At 44.0% G+C, this 27741-nt stretch overlaps 1 protein-coding gene and 1 long non-coding RNA gene across 4 annotated transcripts in view; one reads left to right on the top strand and one right to left on the bottom strand.

Annotated features, from left to right (window-relative positions):
* The window catches only part of ULK4 (unc-51 like kinase 4), a 502923-nt gene that overhangs the window by 90974 nt on the left and 384208 nt on the right, over positions 1-27741 (bottom strand). The gene's annotated exons all lie outside the window — the stretch shown is intronic.
* On the top strand, positions 20871-25786 carry LOC122425087. Its single transcript, XR_006264691.1, has 3 exons — positions 20871-20881; positions 22242-22248; positions 25653-25786. It is a non-coding gene; the product is annotated as an uncharacterized LOC122425087 (long non-coding RNA).

The raw sequence follows: 27741 nt of genomic DNA, 5'->3' as shown, positions 1-27741 counted from the left end.
GAAACATTGTAAACCAACTATACTCCAATAAAAACATTAAGAAAACCTCCATCTAAAACTTCCTTCTTAAAAAAAAAAAACAAACCTTCCTTCTCTTCCCTATACACGGATCTCCCTTCCCTGCCTCCACACTCTTGCTCATGCTCTTCCTGTCTCTGGAAGGCTCCTCCCTCCATATCTGCATGTCTATACCAAACACATATGTATCAAACTCATCTCTGATACCACCTTCTCTAAGCAGTCCTAGTATCTCCAGGAAAAAAAAGGAGGCCCTTCTCCCAAAGGAATCATCCCAGTGCATGTTCCACATGTTACCCTGCTCCTGCCGTCTACTCTGGGCTCACTGAGGGCAACATAAATACAAGGTAATCCCTAGTGTACAGCCTGATTTATAACAGGCATTAAAATCTGTTCCCTACATGAGCAACATGGTATTGGAAAGTTATGAACGGGCAGATTTGCTGATTCAATAAACTAAATGGATCAAAAGGAGGAGAAAAGCAGAAAAAGATGGGGCATGTTTGGGAGACCAGAGGATCTCCGGGGGTCAGGCCATGCCAAAGGCAACAGAAGACGGAAGGCTGAACTCCTACTGAATTGACCACATACACTGACCCCCACCCCAAGTGTATCATTTATAGAGCTTAGTCTTCTCACCACAACATCCTTCCATCTCTCTGTCCACACCTAACACAGCTCCTGGAAGGCAGTCACAGACTCCTGTGACTTGACCAGGGGCGAAAGGAACATCTGCAGAACAATGCATGCTCAGAAACTGCAGGTCCCTGGGGTCATCCTCAAAGAAGCCTTGGCTATGCAGGTTGGTTCCTGAGAGCCAGCCTCTAAGTCCATTCAGCTTGGGATGATTTAAGCCAAACTCTGAGTCTTCTTCAGAGGTCAGCATGGAACTTCCCCATTCGCCAACAGCCAACATTTCTTGAGCGGACAGATGAGAGGGACCTATAATAGTACTAGTAGTAGTACTTTGGCCACCTCACGCGAAGAGTTGACTCATTGGAAAAGACCCTGATGCTGGGAGGGATTGGGGGCAGGAGGAGAAGGGGATGACAGAGGATGAGTGGCTGGATGGCATCACCGACTCGATGGGCATGAGTTTGAGTAAACTCCGCGAGTTGGTGATGGACAGGGAGACCTGGCGTGCTGCGATTCACAGGGTCACAAAGAGTTGGACACGACTGAGCGACTGAACTGAACTGAGTATTACTAGTAGCTGTAATAATAAGGATCAGCTTCAAAGTCCTGTCCCTCACGTAGAACTGAAGCCTAGGAAAGGCAAAAGCAGGCTTCGGAACAGTCAAACAGAAATGGGGCCTTTTCTATCCTCACCCCATTTATCAAATACAAACATAAAGCCAATTTCCCCATGGAGCGCTGGGCACACATACAAGGCACTTAAGTTTTCCCTTGGATGGGGCCTTCGATGCAATGTAGAGCCCAAGGCACTTCACACCTACTGTCAATGAAACAGAATAATTTTTCTTACGTAGGGGTTTTCCTCCATGGCGCCCCTGTCAAGGTCACGATACCCTTCTGAAAAATAAGACCTCCATTATTGTGACCATCATGCCATTATTAATATGGACATAAATTCTCTATGCTATTTCATGGGTATATTTCCAGGCATATGATGTATATTTTATAATTTCATATTACATCATGATAAATGTGACTGGTAAGAGTCATTCCTTCACAAACACAGATCTTGTCCATATTTTATGCAAACTTACTATTCATCATATTTAGTGCCCTCATATTTAACCTAAGAAGATAATGAAAGTGTAAGCTGAAGGATTCATTTTATAAAATTCTAACATAGCTATTTCTCTCCCCCTACAGAGGAGCAGCCTGTCCCTGACCTTCTGTTTTTCCTTTTCAAGTCATGGGCCTTTTTAAGACTAAAATAAAAGTTATGGATCCATTCTCCAGAAAAACACCACAGTTTTCATAACTAGTTATACTTCACTGCAGGTTTGTTTCTTTAAGATGAATACAATGTAGAAATAATTGGTATAAAGAATTTTAAATTCGGTTGGCCAAGAAACTCCTTTGGGTTTTTCTGTAAGATGTTAAGAAAAAATCAAAATAAACTTTTTGGTCAACCCACTTAATCTTTTTATATGCTTACTGTGCATATAAACCAAAAAGTAATTCTGTTTCATAATAAATTCCAGTTTGAAGGTTTACTGTTATAAATAGCTTCTGTGTGTGTGTGTGTGTAGTTAGGTTTTAACAGTAATGAAAGCTAAGCCTGCATCAAGCAACCCCAGAACTGTGTAGTATTCTTTTACAAAATTCATGGCTCACTCTTTACTATGGCTTTCAAGAAGTATCTTTGTGTTTGGCAAGGTCTGCGTCAATGGAGGTGCCTCTGTCATCACAGAAAAGATCCAGAAGTTCGAATTTCCAATTTGAAGTCTCAAAGCTGTTGGGTACTGTGGCCAGCTGTGTGCCATTTCTTTCTGCAGAGAAGTTAGTGAGACTTTGTCCTCTTGGAGACTGAGCTGCAGGGCCTCTTCCTCCAGAGCAGGGAGGTTCACAAGAGATTTGCCTCCATCCTGCTCTTCCAGGATGAAAGCCCAGTCATGAGAACTCAGGGCTTCTCAGGAGCATCAGTGACGGCATGTGTGTGCATGCGTGTGCATGCTCATGTGCTCAGTCATGTACCACTGTGTGTGACTCCATGGGATGGCAAGTGTAGGACCTCATGATGAAAAATTTCCCTCATTCATCCGGCAAAAATAAAATCAAAACCTCTAAGGGCATCACATGATAAACTTTTCCCTCCCAGCTGGCTCTCAGAGTGGCCACCCCTTTTGGCTAAGCCTCCCCAGAGTCATCTTCTGGACAGTCAGCAAGCCTCTGAGTTGGAGAGGAACTTCATAGCCTGCATCACTACCTGACAACTCCTTTAGAAGCTGGTAAGTCAAGGCCTCCGCTCTCCGAAGTGACAACTTAGCCTGGTGGGAAATACTTCAGTGGGACTGTTGGCAGAAGGCTGGGAATCAGAGCACATGGAGGCAGAGGCTAAGGGTCCTTCCTGCTTCACAAAGGAGTCAAACCAGGAGCTCTCTGGTGGAAACCACACACCTCTGATGGACAAAAGCCATGGACTGGTCTTCCAGAAATACACCAGGGATTTCACCCACTTGCAACTGATGAAAAATGGGATAACCGCCAATTTCACAAAGAGGTATTCTGAAATAATTAGAAATTTCAGGTGTTTGGCAAGTCACGGCTTCATTCCTTTTTATTCCAGTTACAAGCTGTAGACATCTCCTGTCTGCCGTCCACCCCCAAGGACTGCCACATATACACTGATACAGGATACAGTCATACACATGTACATTATTGTACTGCTCAGTCGTGTGTGACTCTTTGCAACCCCATGAACTATAGCCCACCAGACTCCTCTGTCCATGGGATTTCCCAGGCAAGAATACTGGAGTGGGTAGCCATTCCCTTCTCCAGAGGATCTTCCCAGCCCAGGAAGCAAACCTGGGTCTCCTGCATTGCAGGCAGATTCTTTACCATCTGAGCCACCAGGGAAGTCCTTATAATATACACATTTACATATATACATATAAAATATCTATGGCATTGAAATTTTATATGGGGAAGCAACTAGGGAAAACGTCTTACATTTCCTTGGGTACAAAATAAGAACAATAAAAGGACCAACACTGCTGCAGTGTATTTGAGAGTGCTGAGATGTCTCCAGACTGCTCCCGCATCCAGCTGTGGCCCGTACTCTTACTCGGCTGCAGGCATCCTCTGGCTCGGCTCTGGGCTACCACCTGGATTCGGGGACCACTGACTCCCTCCCCGTCAAGGGCTCCAATTGTCACTGCAGCCACAGAGGATGGCGAGGCCACACCTACACTGCCCCTGTGAGGGCACACACTCGTCCCAAGTCCTTTATCCCTTCAGGCATTGCTTTCGTGAATAATATTTTAACACTACTTACTGAGAGTATGAGAAGGGATTGGTCATTCAAAAAAGACAACTCAGAAGTCTCTATCAAGTCCTGGTGGCCCTCTAGGGGTTCTAGCTCGTCCCTGTTAACCAGCGCTTTCCCATCCCCTGTCACATTGTTGAGACACCCACCAACGCACCCCCGACCTCTTTCAGGTAGCAATTCACTCTCCCCAGGCTCTGATTCCAGGCTCAGGACTCTCCAGACACAAAGAGGAAGCCAAAAGCACTTAACGCCATGGTAACCTCCCCTCTCAGAAAAGCACACTTTGGAGGAGCCCAGCAAAGCACTTGGCTCCTCTGTGCTTAACCTCCTCCTTCAGACAAGGTTCCAGCCTCTGCAGAGCCCCAAAACCAAACAGGAAGCTGTGTGGCATGGAGGACGGCAGGTGACTGGACAGGGAATGAGAAAGCTCCCGAGGTCAGACAAGGCCCACTCACTTACCAAAGCCTCCTGCCTGTTAGACTGGGAGCTCTCTGAGGTCAAGACGCAATAAAGTGCTCTTTTATTGTACTTTATCTGCTTTCAATGGAGGGAACCAGAGAGAGCGGGCATATGGTTTTCAAATCTCAAGCCAAACAGATCTGTAGCATCTTCCACCCAATGAGTCAGAATGGTGCCCACGGGCCTCGAAATCTGCCTCCTGCTCTTTCCTTCCTATGCTTTTCTTCAACTGGACTTGCCTTCCAGGCTAGTAGTATCCGGCAGCCTTCTCTAGGCTTAAAAAATCTCAGACACCATCTGACTTCAACCTCTCCCAGGCCTCCCGTCTCCTGCTTACTCTGTGAAGTTCTAAGTGTGGCACCCACTGCTCCTGGACCGCCCCACCTTGGAAGCCTCTGTGGACATCAGGTTCCCACTGGCTAGAACGAGCAGGGTCTGGCCTCCCTAAGCACTGACCTGCTTCACTGAGTACAAACCAGACAAGGCTCTCAGAGAGCCAATGAAATAGGCACACGTCTGTACGGATGCATCTGGTTAACCATCTGGAGTAAGAGAGTGTTAATATGAAGCCAATCATAACTAGAGTAAAACAACGTTCCAATTTACTTCTGTAGAGTAACACCTATTACATGAATGAAAATAATGCCAGATGAGATATCAGATAGTCTCCAACATGCCGCCACCTAAACCTCAGGGGCTGAGCACCCTGGAAGTTTACACTCGTCTTCTGTAACAGACAGTTCAGTGCCAGCTTCAAAGGTGGCCTGATGCCTCTAAGGCACATGTACCTTCCATCCCGTGGCTCAACTGCCTCAAAGCCCTGTGTATCCAGCTAACAAAGCGAGCGTGGAAAAGACACCTCTGTCTCCTAAGCAGCCCCAACTCACAGACAACAAACGCGTGCTACCTACACCCCACTGGCTAGAACCTGAGCGCAAGGGGCACTGGGATATGTAGTCCAGCCATGAGGCACGTGAGAGGAAGTCTGTGGCCGGCGCCTCAAAGGCACCCCCATAACGCTCCTCCTCCCATCAGTCCACAGTGAATGAGGACAGCCTGTGCGGGGGTCTCATGGGCAGGGGCCTTATAAGACCCTTAGGACCAACCCCCTTTTACTGCAGGCCTGAGGGACTTGGCAGGGGCTTCTCCTTTCTCAAGCTTTACCGTCAGCCACGTTCACAGACTGCATCCGTTACAAACCAGCCTCTCTGGCCATTTTAGGCATGTGCATGGAGAATGGATTTCAACCAGCTACCTCATTTATGGATCATGTTTGTCTGTAATTCTCATTTCTGTTCAAGTTTTTCTTGATTCTACTTTCTAATTACAAAACAATGTGTGGAAATAGGCCTCCTGACTGTTAAGACTGGGAGCTCTTTGAGGTCAAGACGCAATAGAGTGCTCTTTTATTGTACTTTATCTGCTTTTAAAAGGAGGGGACCAGAAGGAAGCATAACAGAGGCCAACTTGTAAAAGGGTCCTAGAAGCTCAGGAAACAAGGGCCTCACTTTGAGACAAGAGAAGTAAAACTCTGCCAGGTTCAGGCCAGCTCACCAAAGAAATTGTGTTTACTACAGTATAACGTATTAATCACAGATACATGGAATTGCAGGCGAGGACTACTGTGCAGTCTTGTATAGGTAAACACTCGCCATCCATTATACTGCGGAAATAAATCCACAATGGCTCGCTGAGCCCACCCCTCTCTTGTGAACCCCTCACCCCTCGTGATCTGGGTCATCATCTTTCCTTTACCCCATGGCATCAAGGCACTGCCATGATCCTATTACGTTCCACATTCTTGAAGGAGTTGCCCTCAGCTCCCTGTCACCTTGGAAAGCCGCTAGAAAACTCCTATTTTCCCAAGGAACTAACTGTGATAAGGGTAAAGACATCACCTTTCCAAGACTGCATGCCTATTAATGATTAGCACTCATTTCCCAAAGAAACATCTCTAGTGAAACTCATAGTGGAATTTTAGGAAATGATGAGTTTCAGGGAGGCCCTGAAGGACAGAGATATTGTGAGGTGAAAAGGCATTCCTAATACGCCTCAAACACCCCCAAACATGGTAGCTTTTGAACCACCCACATCTACACTCCCCCTGGAAGAGAGATCCAGTCCAGTCCTGAGTTGAATCCCCATCTTCAAACCCAAGAATGCCCTTGGGCTTAGCAAAAGTCCTGCAGACACTGATATCTGCGAACAGCCCCATTACTGTACCCATCTTGAAGATTCAGTGGTGTGTGTTTGTGTGTGTGTGTGTGTGTGTGTGTGATCATCTCTACAGATACATCCTTAATAGAGATATTGGGGGTAGAAAGTCTTCAGGGAAATATTCACAATCAATCAGCACTTTCTTGTTGTAAGAGAGCTGATTGTCAAGACTGTTGTTTGGGAAAAATATTTTAGAAGGTCTCAAATCAAACTGCATAATCAGCACTCATGTTTTATGCAAATTAGAATACATATTCTTACACTGCATCAGAGGACCCAGTCACCCCAGCCCCGTCTCTCTCAGGGAAAGCATCTGCCACCTGAAATTCAGAGCAGTAACTCACAGCCCATGCAACAGTGCATTGCCACAGATTAGACTTGTTATAAATTTATAATGATTTCATATAAAAACATTACATTTTAATGGTTTCCAGAAACGACAGGATAGGGCTGGTATAAATGTTTAACTAGCAGTGTCTCTCACATTTCACACTTTGTTTATTTCATTACCGGGTATGCTAAAATGAAACCACTAGCTTAAAAACAAAAATGTCATCAAATTCAAAACAGAAAACTTATGATGAACAAATACTCTTGGTAAGGCAGATTTCAAGCCTGGAGGATCTCTCACAGCCCCTTTTAGATAAACACCTGGATACTGCATTTAACTATCTAGTCATTTTTCCATACAGGTAATATTTAAAAATCACTCTTAACCTGGCTCTCAGAATTAAATTTGTGTCCCTACTGAAGGCCACTGTGGAGGGGTCCTGTCCCCTGGTGTTCTCTCTGCTGAGCTGTTTAGGAGTTCTACTGTGACTTTACACAGTATTTCTATGCTAAAGAAAAGAGGATCACTCCAAACACGTCAGGCCTTGTGAACAGGAGATGAAGCTGTGACAGGCACTGGGGTGTGTCTGACATACAGACCAGACCTGAAGCTGTCTGGCAGGAATGCATCTGACCTGTTATTGTCAGGTTTGCCCTATTATCTTGATACTCCCTTTTGAATTCTTAGTGATTCTGACCTTTCTTTTCTGATACAATCACTCATAGAAGTCCGAGAACGCAGTGGTATTCCAGATCACAGCAGTGGAAGCCATACGCTTCTTATTTATTAACTGTAGATGTACCAGATTTAAACCTCCATGCCACACCAACCAGTGCAAAAGGGCAGTTATAGGATAGTATGTTTAGCTGGATTCCCCTTTCTGGGATTTTTAACTTTCATAGGCATTTTTGCAATGTTTCAGTGATTATGACTAAAGGTCAGATGTTATTTGTACAATCGGAAAATAAAGATTTAATTTTGCTAGTTAAGAAAAAAGAACGTTCCTCTGGTCTAGGTGGTCCACAAGGAAGACAGGGTCAGGGTAGAAGGTGAAACCAGGCAACACCCATGAGAACCAAGAGCTTGGGAGTAGCTTCAAGTGGCGAGTACAAGTCCTAAGTAAGGGACAAGTCAGGGGGAGCAGAAGCTAAAAAGAAGGGGGCAGGCTGGGAAGTGGGGTACAAGGTAGAATGCTTCCTGATGGCTTTGCCCAATGCCCAGCATAGAGAGTGGTGCAAAGCAAGGCTTGGCATGTTTGCTGAACGTGGTCATGAAATGGGAGTGGCTTGGGAATCAGTCTACCGCCTGCCAATCCAATGTGCTACCCATTCTCGCTTAGGCTGTCCGTCCCCCCAACAGGGGACACGTTGATCTGATTAATGCCTACTTAGTTGAGGCTGCTGTAGCATGTGTCATGGCAGATCCAAAGATAAATATCAATTAAAACCATAGAGCTGATAGGTAGAGAGTACCTCCCATGGGCTGGGCACTGTTCTGACTGCTTTTGCAGTAGTAACTCACCTGATCTTCACAGTAACTCTACACAAGGAGAGTGCTATTAGAATCCCACGTCACAGATGAAGGCACCAGGACACTGCAGGTTAGGCCACCTGAGGTCACAGGGTTAGTAAGTGGAGCCAGTTTTCAAATGAGCTCTTTTGGCTCTGGAGCCCATGATGTTTGTCATTACACCACACTGCCTCTTACACAATCTCTAGCCACAGGGCCAAACCCACCATGAAGGAGTGGGCTCTGCAGGACAGCTTGTGGCTTGAGTCTGTCCAGGGAGGAACAGGTTTAAGGTTTACAAAAACCATTCATTTACCCAAACAAACCACAGGTCCAGTGTAATTCTGGGTGCTAGGGGCTTCCCAGGTGGTGCGGTAGTGAAGAATCCGCCTGCAAATGCAGGAGATACAAGAGACGCGGGTTCAATCCCTGGGTTGGGAAGATCCCCTGGAGTAGAAAATGGTAACCCAGTATTCCTGCCTGGAGAGTCCCATGGACAGCAGAGCCTGCTGGGCTACAGTCCACGGGGTCAAAAAAGAGTTGGACATGACTGATCATGCACACACCTAATGTACCTAGGGACACAGAAAAGGTGTGAAAAGCAGACCTTATAACTCTTATAATGTTAGTGGGGGAGATACTCAATAGAAAATAAACAAGCATATAGACAAGGCACAAGAAGATGATGCGTGAAATGGTGAGAAAGCAAGCTGGGTCAGGCGACAGAGGGCACAAGGGCATCTTGTTCACTGAGGCTACCCAGGGGGGGCCCCTCCGCCCAGGTGATCCCTGAGTCAAGACCTAAAAGGAGGCAGAAGGCCATGGGGGACTGGGAAAGAATCTCCCAGAAAGAGAGGCCTTAGGCACAAGCATGGGGGCGTGGTTGTGTTTGAGGAACAGCAGGTACGTCGGGATTGGAGAGAGCAAGAAGAAAAGCGGCAGGAAACATGCTGAGATGTGTCAGGAGCGGAACGGGCCAAATTTTGGGGGCCTCGCAGGTGAGGGAGAGGCTGGGGTTTTCCTCTGAGAGGGGCATTTTTTTGTTTCTTTTTTGAGAAAAGGCAACTTTAAGAGAAAAGATAGAATTTGTGATTGAATTAGAGACTGACATATTCAGGCTACTGATAAAACAGTGAGATCAGTTAAGACACTCACATCAGCAACAGATTTATAAAACAGGTCCCTGGAGGATTTTGCCAAATCTTCCTTTTCTTCTTTACTTTTTTTAAATGGTGATTAAAATACACACAACACACAATTCACCACCTTGATCATTTAAGGTGTACAATTTCTTCCTTATTTGGAATAAGTATGATATAACGGACACTACTCATGACGGTTAAGATGTTAAGTTAAATCTGGATTCAAATCCTGGATGTCCCACGTCCTCACCTGACTTCCTGTGCCTCTGTTTTCTCAACTGGGGAAAATACAGCATTCCTACCTCCTCTCCGAGGGTGGCTCTAACTCTGGCCAGGTCAACGACTCAGCTTAGTGGTCAGCCGAGAAAACACCCAGTACAATGTTGGCTTCTATATCACTATTAAGAGGGTGGTCAAGACAGTAACAAGAACTTCCCTGGTGGCTCAGATGGTAAAGAATCTGCCTGCAATGCAGGAGACCTGGGTTCGATCCCTGGGTCAAGAAGATCCCCTGGAGAAGGGAATGGTTACTTACTCCCGTATTCTTGCCTGGAGAATTCCATGGACAGAGGAGCCTGGCAGGCTATAGTCCACGGGGTTGCAAAGAGTTGGGCATGACTGAGTGACTTTCATTTTCACTTTCTTCAAGACAGTAACTTGGAAGAAAACTGTCTCCTAAGTCTTTGGAGTCACCTAACAGTGACGATGGCTGGAAGGTCCCCCACTTAGCGGCAGTGAGCACTCCAGTTGACTACGGCTCAGGAGCTTGGAGAACGAAGCCTGACTCTGGCTGCACTGTCCCTGGGAAGCTTCTGGGCAGTGATGGGTCTCCCGCGTCGGGAGCTGCAGTGGCCCTGACACCAGAACCACCCTCAGGCCTTTGTCACGGTGACAGAGGCCGCCACGCTGCCGCCTCGCAGCGGACTCTGGGAGCCTCGCTGCCCATCCTCAGGATCAGGCCTCAGGATGCCCTGGGGCCACCGATGAGATGATACCAGAGGCTCCAGCTCTCGGTGGCCTCGCAATTAAGCCTAACAAGGCACAAGGAGCTCCTCAGGGGGCGCACAGAGGTGCCCACAGTAATTGGCCGTGGGCCTCGGCTTCCCCAGGGGCCGTGGATTATGCGTCGGCAGCAGAGAGGGGCCCGGGAAGGGTCAAGACCTTGAGGGAGGCCAGATGGGAGCAGCTCGCTTCATGCATAAGTCATGAGCGGCCCTGCTGACTGCTCCATGCACTCCGGGGTGAGACACAGAGAGGCCGGGCCCTGATGTGCGCAAGCAGGCAGTAGAGACTCCCCCCACCCCACCCAGGGCTGGAAGTCTGCTGGGGCCTGGGCTGCCTCCTCGCATCTGCCTGTGGCTGCAGGAACACTGACATCAGAGCCCCAGGCTCCTGCAGAGGCAGGCAATAAAAACACGGGAATCCTGCAGAGGATGTTCTCATCCGACTGCCGCGGGAGACCTCGGCAGAAGGTGTGGGTCCCTGACAAGAAGGATGTGTGTTCTCAGACAGACACAGCCTTGACTGAGCAAAGAAGAAGGATGTAAGTGTAGAATATGGTAGGCATGTATGTCTGGGTGCTGGATATTTACGAAGACACTTGTTGTTTCCAAAATATCTATCCGTGTGTGCGCGCACCTGTAGGCATGTCTTTTATCCACAGCTTTCTCTGGGCTGTGACAAGGGATGCAGTGCACTGTGATAAACCCCATGCAAAAACATCCCCAGTGATCCTCATTTAAGGACCGTAACAGGTAAATCAGCACTCGGCTTTGAGATGTCACGTGACTTGCCCAAGGACACACAGCAGCAAAGTGACAGAGTAAGGTCTCAACCTGCTATCTAGGCTCCAGTGTCTTCCCTTAAGCCAGCCACTGGGTGTGACTGTCTAAAAGGGCTCACTCGACACTCCCCCATCCCCACAGGCCAGCCTCTGCACCTGAACTGATGGCGCAGCAAAACTGTTGAGCCCCTGACCTCCGCCAGACCCCAAGCTGGGCCCTCTGTCCTCGTTACTGCATTACTAATGCGTGAGCGGGCAGATATGACCACGTTAACAGATAAAACAACTACCCCCCGCTAGCCTGTTTCACAGCATTCTTTAACCAGTATTCTCTGCCTGGTATTTTCCTTCTAGTGCTGCTAAGAGTCTCTTCCCTTGTGAATTCTTTACTGGATGAAACAGCGTTTAGAGACAGAAACCCTAAACAGTTGAATCAGTTTCGAATGTCATTATCACCTTCAAATATAAGAAAAATTAAAATAAATAAGATTTGTAGAAGTCAATGTCAGCAGGTCTTCCAGAAACAGATAGACAGCAATTAAGAGTTCCAATCCCCTTCTCAGCAAGCATAACCGAAAGTTTGGAATTGGCAAAGACAGACTAGATTCTGAAAAGGGAGTCTCTCAGACTCAAATTGTGTTTATGGTTCTGTTAACTACCCATTCTGGATTTTCAGAAGTCACCTCTAGACCATGTAAGTATCGCCTCTAAAACTCCCTGGGGACCACGTTAAAGTGCAAACTCGGATTTAACAGGCACAGGGTGGGGTCTGAGATTCTGCATTTCAAATAAGCTTCCAGGTAATGAAACTGCTGAAGGTCTGGGATCATGTTCTGAGTAACAACGGGCTGGAGGTCCTGTCAACACCACACACCAGCAAGCTATCCCCAAGACGGCACTTCTTGAGTGTTTTCACTAGACACAATTGTGATTCTTCTTGAGTGTTTTCACTAGACACAATTGTGATTCCCAAACTGCTTTTTCAAAATAAACAAACGGGACCCAATTAAACTGAAAAGGTTTTTGCACAGAAAAGAAAACCATTGACAAAATGAAAGGACAACCTACTGTACAGGAGAAAATATTTGCAGATGACATGACCATAAAGAAGGCAGAGAGCCGAGAATAACTGATGCTTTTGAGCTATGATGCTAGAGAAGACTCTTGAGAGTCCCTTAAACAGCAAGGAGATCAAACCAGTCAATCCTAAAGGAAATCAACTCATTGGAAGGACTGACACTGAAGCTTCAATACTTTGGCCACCTGATTCGAACAGCCAACTCACTGGAAAAGGCCCTGATACTGGGAAGGATTGAGGGCAAAAGGAGAGGAGGGCGACAGTGGATGAGATGGTTGGATGGCATCACTGATTCAATGGATATAAACATGGGCAAACTCTGGGAGATGGTGAGGGGCAGGCAGGCCTGGTGTGCCGGAGTCCATGAGGTCACAAAGATTCAGACATGACTTGGCGACTGAACAGATGCACATGCATGACCAATAAGGTGTTAATTCTCAAAAATATATAAACAGTTCACACATCTCAACATCCGAAACACAAGCAACCTGGTTTTAAAAATCAGCAGAAGACCTGAATAGACATTTTTCCAAAGACGACATGCAGGTAGATGGCTAAGAAGCACATGAAAAGATGCTCAAAACCTCCAATTATCAGGGAAATGCAAACCAAAACAAGCAGATCAAAAAGATCACAAATAACAAATGTTGCCGAGGATGCAGAGAAAAGGAAACCCTCATATACTGTTGGTAAGAATGTAAATTGGTGTAGTCACTGTGGAAAACAGTATGGAGGTTTCTCAAAAGAACTAAAAATAGAACTACCATAGGATCCAGCAATTCCACTCTGGGGTATATATTAAAAAAAAAAATCCAAGACACTAATTGGTAAAGACACATGCACCCCAATGTCCACAGCAGCATTATTTACAATTTCCAAGGCATGGAAGCAATCTAAGTGTCCATCAACAGATCAATGGAAAAGAAGATGTGATACACATACAAAGGAATATCACTCAGCCATAAAAAAATGAATGAAATTTTGCCATTTGCAACAACACGGATGGATATGTAGGGTACTACACTGTGTGAAATAACTCAAAGACAAATACTGTATGATACCACTTACATGTGCACTCTAATAAATACAACGAACTAGTGAATGTAGCAAAAAAGAAACAGACTCACAGATATAGAGAAAGAAGTAGCCGTTGCCAGTGGGAAGAGGGGAGGGGTAGGGGAGTAAGGGGTACATCCTATGAGTATAAAACAAGCTACAAGGATGTACTGCACAACACAGGGAATAGAGCCAATCCTTAAAAATAACTATAAATGGAGCATAAGCTTTAAAATTATGAACCACTATGTTGTACACCTGTACAATACTTACATAACACTGTTTACCAACTACACTTCCAATTTTTAAAAAGTGACGTCTGCTGAGTCATCTCAGTATCTGTTCTGGAAAATCTGTTTGTCCTATATCAGGGCCTGTCATGAGTGAACACATCTTCACATCACAGCAAACAGTAACACTTGCCTCATTTAAGAGAGAAAAGAAGGAAGTAGATATACACTTATGCATAGGCCCTAGAAGCAAACTGCTGTCCTTGAAGCGTGTGGGGAAACCATCCACACGCCACGGCTGAGCGTCCCATCCTGTTCTCTGTGCCAGGAGGGTACTGAAGATGGGTGGATCCTCAGACCTGCTAAATTCCATTCCCATGAAGAGCTGCGGGGTTTCCTGGACCTATCCGCAATTCTTAACATTTCTCTCACTCTGTGTACACAAAGAACTCTTCACGTTGGTTTCATAAAAAATTCACTTGGCTTTTTGTCAGAGTTTGTTCTGTTATTCAATCCCTCTACTGGGTTTTAAAATTTGAAAGTCATGTTTTTGTTTTATGGATGCAATAGTCTTTGAAGTCTTTGTGAGAATACCAATTAGAATTTTTTAAAAAGTCTTCTTTCTTATATATATTTCCCCCTCCCTGTGGCCACTGGCTCATCGGGTTCACCTGGGGCCATTCTTGGGCCAAAGACTCCCCTCAAATGTCCAGCGATTCTTCTTTGTCTGTCTGTCTTCATAAATGAAGATCTCACTTTTTAGGAGCTCCCTCTCAATTTTTAGGAGCTCACTTTGAGTTCCTTGGGAGAGCTGCTCCTGAAGGATGCTGTGGAAAGCTGTGGGCAGCCTTGCCCTGGGGTGGAATGAAGACCTAACATGACAGGAGGAGCAGGATGGAAGGCTGAGCATCCACTCTGGTGGAGGGCGGCCAAAGAGAGACACCAGGGCAGTCCGGCCTGGAAGTCGGCTCCTGGTATGCACACCACACGGCAGCCTGGGGAAGATCCTGCGATGAGCAGCTCCGAGGCATGGGCTGGGTCTGAGCCCTGCCCTTCCTGAGCCTGGGATTCTTCCAGAGCATCTCATTAGTCCTGCTTCTTTCCCCATGGTGGTCTTTGGTCTCCTCAATTCAGAATACTCTTTCTGTTAATTAACTGTGTCTTCTAGAAACTTCCCAAACGAGGCATCTATTACTGAGACCTTGTTTCCTGTGAGATTGATTGTGTGTTTTCACTTAATTTTATACTTATTTTGATCATTTCAATGATTTGCGGAGGCAAGTAAGGTAAATATATGAATTTTCTCACTGTTGTGATTTAAAATCTCAGCTTGTTTAGAAAGGTATGTCAATATACATGTATGTTTATGTGCATATGTGTATACACATACACACATATATGTTTAACATCAACTATGGTAATGTGTGGATAAGTTTAAGGATGCCATTATTTTCTTCTTTCTACTGTTATATATTTCCCAAGTCATAGTCCCTTTCTTTGATACTGTAATTTTTTAATAACAACTTCACATATCATAAAATTCACCATTTTAAAGTGTACAACTCAAAAAAAATAAATAAATAAAGTGTAAAACTCGGTGATTTCTAGTATAGTCACAAAGGTGCATCACCATCACCATGATTGATTTTAGAACACCTTCATTCCCTTTAAAACCCTATATCCATTAGCAGTCACCCTCCATTCCCTGTTCTCTCCTGCCCCTGGCAAACACCAACATTTCTGTCTCTTTAAATTTGTCTATTCCAGTATTTCACAGAAATGGAAATCATACAGTGTGTGGCATTTTTCATCTAACTTCTCTCACTTGGCAAAATGTTTTCAGGGTTCATCTATGTGGTAGCGTATATCAGTATTTCATTCCTTTTCACAGCTGAATAATATTTCATTGCATGGATATACCACCTTTATTTATCCACTCATCAGCTGATAGACACTCAGATGGTTTCCACTTGTGGGATATTACAAACAATGCTGCTATGAACTTCATGTGCAAACTGTGTATTACTTTTATAATTTAAAAAATACTACTTTAGAAAAATTACAAAGTATCTTTTCAAAAACAGTCAATAAGTCAAACTTTTTACTAATGTAGACTGGCTTTGCTCCTATTACTCAAAAGTATTTGGTTTTACTATGGAGAATCCCATGGACAGAGGAGACTGGCAGGCTACAGTCCATAGGGTCACAGAGAGTTTGACACCACTGAAGTGACTTAGCATACACACATACATTGAAAACCTTTCTAATACCTGCAAATACTTAGATTTAATAAATTTTCTAGGAGTAAGCATACATTCTTGCATTAACTGGTAGTCAACTAATAAATTTAACCTTCATTTCAACATGGTAAGAGTATACTGATGTATGTTAACAACTTTTACGGTATTTCTCATCATTAGATCAGAAGAGTAGGTCTTCCTTTCAAGAATATCATCTTAGAATACATTTCATTCTGTCACGTACAACATCCAAAAAACAATATTTGTGTGCTGAATTAAAAACCTGCCCAAACCGTGAAAAAAGAGGGAAAAAAATCTATTTTGCTGCCCACTCATGGAGTGCAACCTTTAGAAAGGGATTATTTCCATTACATTTTCATCAGGGACTGGCAAAGAAAAGTATATCATGTTATTACGGAGCCTGGAAATGTAATGACTTCCAGGTTGCTAGGCAACACTGCGATGTTAAAGGCCCCAGTATCTGTGATCTCTAGAGACACACTCAAATTTCATTAAAACCTCATAACCATTATACAGAAAGTCCATGTGCAGTTTATAAACAGACTTAGTTTCTTAACATAATAAGGAAGAAATAAAAAAATGCAAATGGCATCAAAACTTTGGTGGGACTTAAAGCCAAATATTTTGGAGGCCCAATTAATGAAACCTACATTGTTTCTTGAGGATTCACAGAAATAAAGTACTATCAGTTCAGAATGAATTTAGCAGTTCATATCCTGAAAACATCGTACTGTGTAGAACTTAGTGACTTCCTTTGAAGAAAGGATAAATATGTTCTGGGTATAAATCGGGAAGGGAGGCAAGGTTAATAGGAAATGAGAGTCCCAATCATTATTTGCTTCAAGCAGGGTCAAGACAGTGGCATGTTTGCAACTGAAATAGGAATGTAAGATGCTACAGGAAATAATTCTCAGGAACACTTTTCATATATTTCCTTCAGCAATGGTGTCAGAAAAAGCTAATCTCTGAAGCAGGAAAAGTTGTGACAGGTCTTAGTAACAGTCCCATGTGTATCACTGGGATGCTGGTCTAGGATTTGTGGCTCAGCTCCCTAAGATGCTCATAAGAATTAGTCTCTGTTCCCCACATGGGGGGCCACCTAACCTCCTCATCCATCTCCTGAAGTTCTAAGGAGAAATACATAGTGGAAAGGGATTGTGTGGTTTGGTCAGTCTTACTCATCCATCCCACAAATCAAAACACTAGAAGATCAAAGTAAATATCTACTGACATAGATCAGAAGGTTCATTTATTGTGATGGTTGATTTTAAAGGCAAATTCTTAAGCAGAAACTATGCCAGCATGTGAGATCATCAGATTTGCTAAGTTAAACTGGTGGTTACAGAGTGGCTTAGGGTTCTTATGACCCAAATTTTTATTTTCAAAACCCCTCCCCCAGGAACTTGGAGCACGGGTATCTTTACTGATAGACTGGTTTGGTGGTTCTCTCTCGTGTATGTATACACACACACACACACACTTCATCCAGGCTTAGGCACAATTTTTTATTAACATATCTGTGATATATAAATCAACTGCAAAGTGAAAACTTGAATCTTGCAAAAATATATGGGATTTCATTAAATCATTGCTGGCAATGGTGGAAGAACCACATCCAAAGCCTTGGATGAGGGGAGGTCTGACAGATCAACAAGACTGGATGGTCACCAGCTAAAGAAGAGAAAAAAGGGCAGGAGCTTCAAAAGGAAATACTAATTTGAATAGCAATGGAAAATAAATGAAGACCTTCACCAGTTGTGTAAAAAAAAAAAAAGACACCATTTTATGATGATGCTGAGAAGGTTAAAAATATTAAGGCTGCTATGCCATCATGCAATTTCAATAACGTGAAAGACGACACACGAAAATGTCTAGAACTGCTGGTAGAGCCCAATGTGATGGAGTGAAAGGGCCCAGCTACAGCTTCTGGGTGGGTAGTTGCACATTCAGAATAAGACCAACCCTCTGCTGACTCCCATGGGCAGAGAGATGAGGGATCCCCTCTGTGTCCTGGCTGGAGTCAGGAGAAGACCCAGAACTCTGAAGGTGCCAGCAAGGTCCCTGCCTCTTGCTCACAGTCTCACCCACTCTGTCCACACCATCTCACCACCCACACTTTATCCTAGCTTGCACTGACCGCTAAGCAGAGCCCTGGTCACCCCTCTTGCCCTGGACTCACATCCACAAGGCTCTCTGCAGCCCTTTCTCCGGCTCCCTGCTCACCCCTCCTCTTGACCTCTGTCCACCGTGCCCTTTGGACAGTCACCAGCACCATCTCCTACATCCTCAACCTCTTCCAGGATGTTCCCTTCACTTTCTGGCTCTAATGAAAACACCGAGCTTCTCCCCCATGACAGTACTTCCCTTGCAGGCGTCTCTTGACCACCAGCCTGGAGGTGGCTCCGTGGTTCTCTTTGCTGCTTCCTGACCATTTCCCATCCCCCTTTCAGACCTCCCCAGCTTTAAATCTAATGTCACCAGAGCATGGCACCTGCTACTCTCCCCTGTTGCAGCTCTCTGGGGATCACTCCGTCCCCAGCTCTGTCCTTGTCCCCAGCACCACGCTTGTCACAGTGCTTGGCAACATTTGTTTATAAAGAGGGTCCTTCTAGCACCACTCAGGTCTCTGGCTTTCCCTCCCATGACCTTGTTTCCTCCACATCTCAGACACTTGCTTGTGTGGTTAGACCTGAGACCTGACCTTTGCTGTTACGTGGCAGTCCTCCAGAATCCACATACAAGCAGCTTGTGCTCTGATCACCACCTTTCACCATTTCTCCCTCCAGTCCGAACACCTCTCACTTGGAATTCCAGTCCTGGAGCTCCCACAGCCAGCTGGACATTCCCACTTGGATGTCTGGCAGGCTTCTCAACCATAACACATCCCAAACTCTGCTCTCAGTTTCCCTCCATCCCCCAGATAAGCTCCTCTTGAGTTTTGCCCGTTCAGGTTTTGAGTTAAAGCTAAAACTGAAATCACCTTTGACTTTTCTCTTTGCCTCATAGCTCGCATCCAATCTTCTGCAAATTCTATTGGTTCTGTTTTCAAGATTTATCCAAAATATAACTGCCCCAGCCCTGACCAGGACTCCCGGGGTGCCAGTAACCCACTAGCATCTCTCGCCCTTCACTTGCTTCAGTGACTGCTCTTGGGTGTGGCAGCCTTCTGCCCCAAACCCTCCGCAGGTCCCTGCTCACTCAGGATAAAGGCCTGAGTGAGAACAGAACTGCCGCATGACCCTGTAATCCCACTCCTGGGCATACATCTGAAGAAAAACATGATCTCTGCAAGGGTAACTTCCTCCCTCCACCAAAGCCTTTCCCATCATCTCCCTCGTGCCTGATAAATCTATTCCTTGCTCATTTTGCTCTGGACACACAGCCTACTCTGGGGCTCCCAGCACACGCTGGGGAGGCACCTGTCCTGCAGACTTAGTGAATGCTGGCCCCCGTCTAGTGTGTCCTGCTCCAACTAGCCCCCTGACCTCCTTTAGCTCATTACTGAGATGTCATCTCGCTGAGACCTTCCCTGGTCACATCAGCTAGAGCAGCAGGTGTCCCACTGTACTTCCTTTCTTTCCTTCAGTATTTTTCTTCTTAGTGCTCTTATTATCTGAAGTAGGAATAGTTTATTTTGTGATTGCAGTTATTGTCTCACTCTCCCCGCAGGCTCCAGTAGGGCTGCGTTCCTAGTCTGTGTTGTTCACGGTTCCATCCCCAGGACTGAGCAGGCACGTCATAACTGGCTGCTGACTGAGTGGTCACTCTTAGTGAAGACTTTTCCTGTATAGTATTACAAAAGGCTATTAACTCCTTATAAGAATGCCCTCAGAATGTAGTTAAAAGACAAAATCATTTAACTTAATTAACTTTCAGTTTCATTTATTGAGATCAAGCCCCAGTCAAACATTTTGTCATTATTTACCACAGTTGTTAGGTGGCCAGTTTAAGTGAATCTACATTAAGTGGTTAGTTTTCCAGAATTACTTACTCCAGAACAAAAAGGAACTCCTCTGTTGCAAAATCATTTATCTTAAACATGGTCAAATATTGCTGGTGATCAATTTAAAAGCACTTGTTTACACAAAACAACAATAAGAGTTTATAGTTCACCTTTAAATTCAACTTTTCTAACAGCTTGAATTTAAAATACTCTCTCTAAGGAACCCTCCTACACTACTGTTGGGAATGTAAGTTTGTCCAGCCACTATGAAGAACATTATGGAGGTTCCTTAAAAAAATAAAAACAGAACTACCGTATGACCCTATAATCCCACTCCTGGGCATATATCTGAAGAAAAACATGATGTGAAAGGATACATGCACCCCAGTGTTCACTGCAGCATTGTTTACAATAGCCAAGAAATGTCCATCGGCAGAGAAACGGATGAAGGAGATGTGGTACATATATACAATGGAATTACTCAGCCATTAAAAAGCATGAAATACTGTCATCTGCAGCAACATGGATGGGCCTGGAGAGTGTCATACTGAGTGATATAAGTCAGGGAAGGAGAAATATCACATGACATCCCTTATATGAGGAATCTACAAAGAAATGATACAAAAATGAATTTATTTACAAAACAGAAAGAGACTCACAGACTTATAAAATGAACTTACGGTTGCCAGGCGGAAGGGGTAGTTAGGGAGTTTGGGACGGACATGTCCACACTGCTGTATTTCAAATGGATAACCAACAGCACATGGAACTCTGCTCAGTGTTATGTGGCAGTCTGGATGGGAGGGGAGTTTGGGGGGGAATGAATACATGGATGTGTATAGCTGAGTCCCTTTGCTATCCACCTGAAACTATCACAACACTGTTAATCAGCTGTACCCCAATACAAAATAAGAAGTTCAAAAAAATATGATACTCTCTCAGATAAATATTTAACATATCAACTGAAATTATTTTATCTTCAGTTTTTCCTATAATTATTTAAAGACTGAAAACCCAAAAGCCAATTCTGATTCTTTGTTATGTACAGCTTAACAACTTGAAAACAACCCTTTAGAATAAAGGAAGGTATTCCTATGAATCCAACATAGACATTAACCATTCTTCCAGTGGACAGAGTTCATTTATTAAAGTCAGAGGAAGGCACACACAGAAATAAGAAATATCAGGGTGACATCACTTTGTGTGAATAAAGTATACATAGAAACTTGAAAAATATGGTAAAATAACAGTTCTGATAATTATTGATCATGCAGGTGTTCACTCTCCCAATTTTTGTGTGGTTTTTATAACATAAAGGTGAGTAAAAATACCATCCATGGCAATGGAAACTTGAAAGAGGAGAGGACCCTTGGAGAAAGAATTTTATTTGATAGAGGAATTTCAGGAGGTGAGCAGAGAGCTGAATCTTCTGAGATAAAAAAGTCAAAACAGAAAGGAAGTGATGCTGCCCAGGGCCCACAGACATCAGACAGAGAAAGAAGACAGGAAGGACCCCAGCCTGGTCATGAGGAGCCTCCAAGTGGAAGGGGGCAGTGGGTGAGGGGCAAGATGCGCATAGGAAACGGGAGGAGAATAAGACCTGCTCAAAGTGGATTTTACAGATGCCTTCTCTGTTACTTGCACACCCTCAGGAAACCTACAGCAAAGATCCACACACTTCCTCGGGCTCTTTAAGGTGGATGTGGTTTCACTCACAGAAACACAGAAGTTTCGGTCCTAAGAATACTGGCAGTAAATGATGACCTTATTCCACTGGCCATAAACTTCCTGATTCTGTCTTGCTGAAAATCTCAGGAAACTAAGGAAAAACTTTTTAGGCAAGATGTTTCTTTGGTGGAAAGATACAGCTAAATTAAAGAGTTTTCAATAACTTGTGAGTCCTATGGCAAACATGGGCAGAGATGCTTAACCACGAATGGTGTGTACGGATTCAGGGAAAGATCCCTCTTGGAAACTCCTGAGAGAATCCTCTGAGTCTCAGGGAAATGTTCTAAGGGATGAGATTTCACAAGAATCGATTACAATGGCTTTTTATGCCTTTGGGTACACAGTGTTTCTCTAAAAATTTTCACAACAATCTCCCCATGTTTTTCTCCTTTAGGAAAATAAGCCAAGAAAAGAAGGATTTACCATGAGAAAAATTAGCTAGGAGAGAGGGAGAGAGAGAGAGAGAGAAGTATCATTTTGCCTTTGTGCTCCACCTGAAGGAATAGTTCTTCACTTTTCTAATAGAAATTAGGTCCCTTCTGATTCGACATCTACAACTTATCCTGCTACTGAAATAGAAACGAACGGCTGCAGAATTCTTCCTTTTCTTTTTTGGTATCCTCAGAGCTTTGAAAACTCTGTACTTGAAGATACTATTGTTACACCAATTTTTAGCAACACAACATCTCTGTTCTTATGGTGAAAATGAAAGGGCGAGGGGGCCCACATGAGAATTTGGAAGAGAAATGATGGTGAGCACATAGCAAGATTTTCTGAAAGGCACAGGGTAAAGGGTCCCCAAGGAGTGGATATTTGTAATAATCTTTAATACTAATCCATTTATGACTACAAGACTGGATTAGTATGAATGGATTAGTCATTTCAGAAGTCATGTATGGATGTGACAGCTGGACCATAAAGAAAGCTGAGTGCCAAAGAACTGATGCTTTTGAACTGTGGTGTTGGAGAAGACTCGTGAGAGTCCCTTGGACTGCAAGGAGATCCAACCAGTCCATCCTAAAGGAAATCAGTCCTGAATACTCATTGGAAGGACTGATGCTAAAGCTGAAACTCCAATACTCTGGCCACCTGATGCGAAGAGCTGACTCATTTGAAAAGACCCTGATGCTGGGAAAGATTGAAGGCGGGAGGAGAAGGGGACGACAGAGGATGAGATGGTTGGACGGCATCACCGACTCAATGGACATGAGTTTGGGTAAACTCCAGGAGTTGGTGATGGACAGGGAGGCCTGGCGTGCTGTGGTTCATGGGGTCACAAAGAGTTGGACATAACTGAGCAACTGAACTGAACTTAGTACTAATCATCTTCAGAGAGTGATCCCAAGTCCCACTCCTCCCATCTCTACTGCACCAGGTGGATGGGTGGGTGGGCAGGTGAATGTGGCCCCAGCATGTTACCATCACCCTGTTGTGGACCATCCTCTTCTTTCATAGAGTAGTCAACAGCATACATTTAAGCCAGTTTTATAGAACAAGCTTGTGGTGGTTTGTATGTAGTCAACATTTTGAGCATTAGAGTAAGCTAGCTTTAATTAAGAGACAGGTATTTAATTTGCAATCGTTACACTGAAAAAACTCCCTCTGATTATCAAGTTTAGAGGACAGGTAAACTTGGAAGAGATCTGAAGGGTTTCTATCACAGTAAAGCTGGAGTGCAAGGTATAATTATAAAACCACCAAACTTCCTGGTAAATGACAGTTACATAATTAAATCCTTAGGTTTCCTCAACATTTTTTCAATGTTCTAAATACAGACTAAATAAGGAAGAGCACCCTGGGGCAAAACATATCCCAACACCATCACTACAAATTAAACATCCTATTTCTTTCATCTGTTAGTGCAAATTCTGTTTTTACAAAGTTACTAGTCACAAGACTGGGAGTTTAAACAAATATTTCAAGAAAGGGCCTTTTGTGTAACTCATAGGGAGGAAACTGCCACAATACTCCCAAGACAGCTCTCTAGAGACCACAGTGTACCTGTCACAGACACACTCACTGCTGCTGCTGCTGCTAAGTCACATCAGTCGTGTCCGACTCTGTGCGACCCACCAGCCCACCAGGCTCCGCCGTCCCTGAGATTCTCCAGGCAAGAACACTGGGGTGGGTTGCCATTTCCTTCTCCAATGCATGAAAGTGAAAAGCGAAAGTGAAGTCACTCAGTTGTGTCCGACTCTCTGCGACCCCATGGACTGTAGCCTACCAGGCTCCTCCGTTCATGGGATTTCCCAGGTAAGAGTACTGGAGTGGGTTGACATTGCCTTCTCCAAGACACACTCATTACCGGGTCCTAGAAATGGCAGGGCCAGGTGTATTTGGGGTCACCCTTTCTGAAATCATTCAGGCTCGCTCAAGCTTGGGGGAAAGTGGGCACTTCTCATTCAGGGCTTAAAAGGAGATGGTCTCACAGAGTAGAACCTTTTATAAGTGATTTACAGATTCAATGCAATCTCTATTAAAATTCCCACGGCATTTTTAACAGATATAAACAATTCTAAAATTTGTATGGAATCACAAAAGACCCCAAGTAGCCACAGCAATCTAGAAAAAGAGTAACAAAGCTAGAGGCATCACACTCCCTGGTTTCAAACTATATTACAAGTATATAGCAATGAAGACATTATGGTACTAGCAGAAAAACACACAGATTAATGGAATAGAATAGAGAGCCCAGAAATAAACCCATGCCTATACGCTGAATTAGTTTTTGACATAGGAGCCAAGAATATAAGCTACAGAAAGATCAATCTGTTCAATAAAAGGTGCTGGGAAAACTGGACACATGTAAAAGAATGAAACTGAACCACTATCTTACACCATACACAGAACTTAACTCAAAATGGATTAAAGACTTGAATGTAAGAACTAAAACCACAAAACTCTTGGAAGAAAACATAAGCAGTAAGCTCCTTGACTCTGGTCTTAGAGACGATGTTTTGGATCTGATATGGAAAGTAAAGGCAACAAAAGCAAAAACAAACAAGTGAGACTACAACAAACTAAAAAGCTTCTGCATAATGAAGGGAGCCATCAACAGAATGAAAAAGCAGCCTATCTTACAGGGAAAAGATACCTGCAAATCATATGCCTGACAAGGGATTAATGTCCAAAATATAGAAAGAACTCATACAAGTGAATAATAAAACACCTTAACAATCCAATTAAAAATTAAGCAATTAAAAAATGGGCAGAAGATCTGAATAGACAGCTTTCCACAGAAGACATACAGAAAACCAACAGGTACATGAAAATATACTCATCATCATTACAAATCAGGGAAATGCAAATCAAAACTACAATGAGATATCAACTCACACATGTCAGAATGGTTATCATCAAAAAGAAAAATAACAAGAATTGGCAAAGACATGGAAAAAGGGGAACACCAGGGCACTGGTGGTGGGAATATAATTTGGTGCAACCACCTTGGAAAACAGTGAGAAGGTTCCTCAAAAAATTAAAAACACAACTTCCTTAAGATCCAGAAATTCTACCTCTGGGTATTCATCCAAAGAAAACAGAAACACTAGTTCAAAAAGCTATATACACCCCAGTGTTCACTGCAGCATTATTTACAACAGCCAAGATATGGAAACAATCTAAATGTCCAATAATAGGAGAAGATGTGATACACATACACAATGGAATATTATTGCCATAAAAAAGAATGAAATCTTGCCATCTGTGATAACATGGATGGACCGACCTTGAGGGAATTACGCTAAATGAAGTAAGTCAAGCACAGAAAGACAGATTCCACATAATCTCACTTATATGTGGAATTGTAAAAGAAAAAAAGAAAGAGAAGGCCAAACTCATAGAAACAGAGAACAGATAAGTGGTGAGGGGTGGGGAGTGGGGCAAAACTGGTGAGGAGATTAAAAGGTACAAATTTCCGGTTATAAAGTCAGTCAGTCATGGGGATGTGATGTATAGCACAGTGACTACAGTTAATAATACTATACTGTATATTTGAAAATTGCTAAGATAGTAAATATTAAAAGTTCTAATCACAAGAAAAATGTGTAACTATGTATGCCATACATGTTAATTCTACTTACTATGGTGATTATTTTGTGATATATATAAATGTCAAATCACTATCTTAAACGCCTAAAACTAATCTAATGTTATATGTCAGTTTTGCCTCAATTAAGGAAAAAAAAGAAAAAGAGAACTATTCTCAGAATGAATGTGCACTTAATAAGGTAGGTACATAAGGAGCTTTTCTTTTCCTTTTTAACTTCTTACAAATGAAGGCTGCAATTAACAGGCCTCCTTAATCCAGTTACTGAATCAGGTAACAAATCTTGACTGGTCTGTTTCTCTCTGTCAAATCTAGTTCCTCCAGTCCAAGTAGGAGAGCCTAAGAAGCCAGCCCCCTTATGATTTAAGGATTTAAATACAGGAAATCTGTCACATTCCTTCTTTCTCCCAGGTTCCCATCCTCCATGCATCCACCCATCCAGTTTCACCCATTCCTCAGAAACCTGGAGGCGATAGATTGGAGGGGACTCAAGTGTCAGGCTGAGGGCCAACTGAATGCCTATCAAAGTACCCCTCAGCCTCACCTGTGCATCTATAAAGCACTCAAATGAGCAGACAATATACAATGAAGAGCAAAAATGAATACTTGCCCACAACAAAAGTAGAGATTATTTTATAGACATTTCTTACTCAGCTCAGTGGCTGCTTATTAAATTCCAATTGCAGGCCAGGTGCTGTGAGAAAGCCTTATTCCACAGTAAACGTAATTTGAACTCAATTGAGATGCTACCACTGTCCTCCTAATTCTAACCACTTGTCTGAACTCCGAATGTCTGGTCCCCCTGGGCTGTCTTGTCCTTTCTCGTGTCTGTCTGTCTGGCCCTGTGGGTTTCGGGGCCATTGTTCAGGATGTGCTTCCTCCTGGTCCACGCATGGATGACCAACACATCCTCCTCACTCAGCTCAAACACCATGTCCTGCTCAACTTCCTCCCCCAAGGGACTGTTTCTGCGGCCCTGCTGGCTCCTCTACCCCAGCACCAATCAGACTCTGCTTCATAATGAAGCTCGTGTTTCCGCCTCACTCCAGTTAGACAGCCTTGAGAATAGGGAGCAGGAAGATCATGCTTGACTGTCTTAGGATCCCCAGCGTAGTGCAGGCACAGAGTAACAACTCTATATTTTCCCATAATGAAGAATGAACCTCTTAGGTGCCTTCCTGATCGAAATTCAGTCAGACTCAGGGTGCCCTCAGAGTCCAGATCAGTACTGGGCAGAGTGTGGCAAAGCAGTCAGCTACTTGGCAAGGGTACAGGTGAGGGTCAGTTGAACTTGGTCGATGCCTGCCCTGCCGATTCCCGGTTGGTGGCCTAGGGAGTGTTACATAAGTTCTCTGAGCCTTAGTTTTTAACCTACAAATAAATGGGAACAATCACTGGAGCTGGTCTCTAAGAGTGCTGTGAAGATTAAATGAGGTGATGCACCAAAAAGTCCTTATCACAGTTAGAAACATCATCGGCTAACCACCTTTTAGGGGCCAGGCACTGCAACACGCTGAAGATACAAAAACGAACAAGACCGCATCACCACCCTGAACAAGGGTAAGGTGTGAAGGTGAGAACAGTAAGTTGACAGTTACAAATCCACGGCAGCCATGGAGGTGAAGACAGGAAGCAGTGAGAGGGAGGAGGCAGGAAGGCTCACACCAGGTGGGGAGCGGGCGCTGGCGCCATGCCCCTCTCTGCGTCACCTGCTGCTGTTTCTCTCCAAACACGCTGAACTCAGTACCAGGTTTAAGCAGAATGGAGCCTCAGGAGAGGCAAGCTCAAGACCCAGAATCGCTGACTTTGCATCACCTGAATCCAACACTGACTGACTCAGGGGTAATTTAGAAAGTTTTCAGAAGATGACAAAGCACTTATCACAGAAGGCTGGCAAACTTTATATTATGTTTACTACAATTTTAAAAAAAGGATGAGCAGCACCACAAACTACTTTTAATTTCACACACACAGATA

Source organism: Cervus canadensis, chromosome 22, assembly GCF_019320065.1.
Source record: "Cervus canadensis isolate Bull #8, Minnesota chromosome 22, ASM1932006v1, whole genome shotgun sequence".
Lineage (NCBI taxonomy): Eukaryota > Metazoa > Chordata > Mammalia > Artiodactyla > Cervidae > Cervus > Cervus canadensis.
The sequence above is the reverse complement of the archived record's forward strand: the minus strand, read 5'-3'. Positions and strand labels throughout refer to the sequence as shown.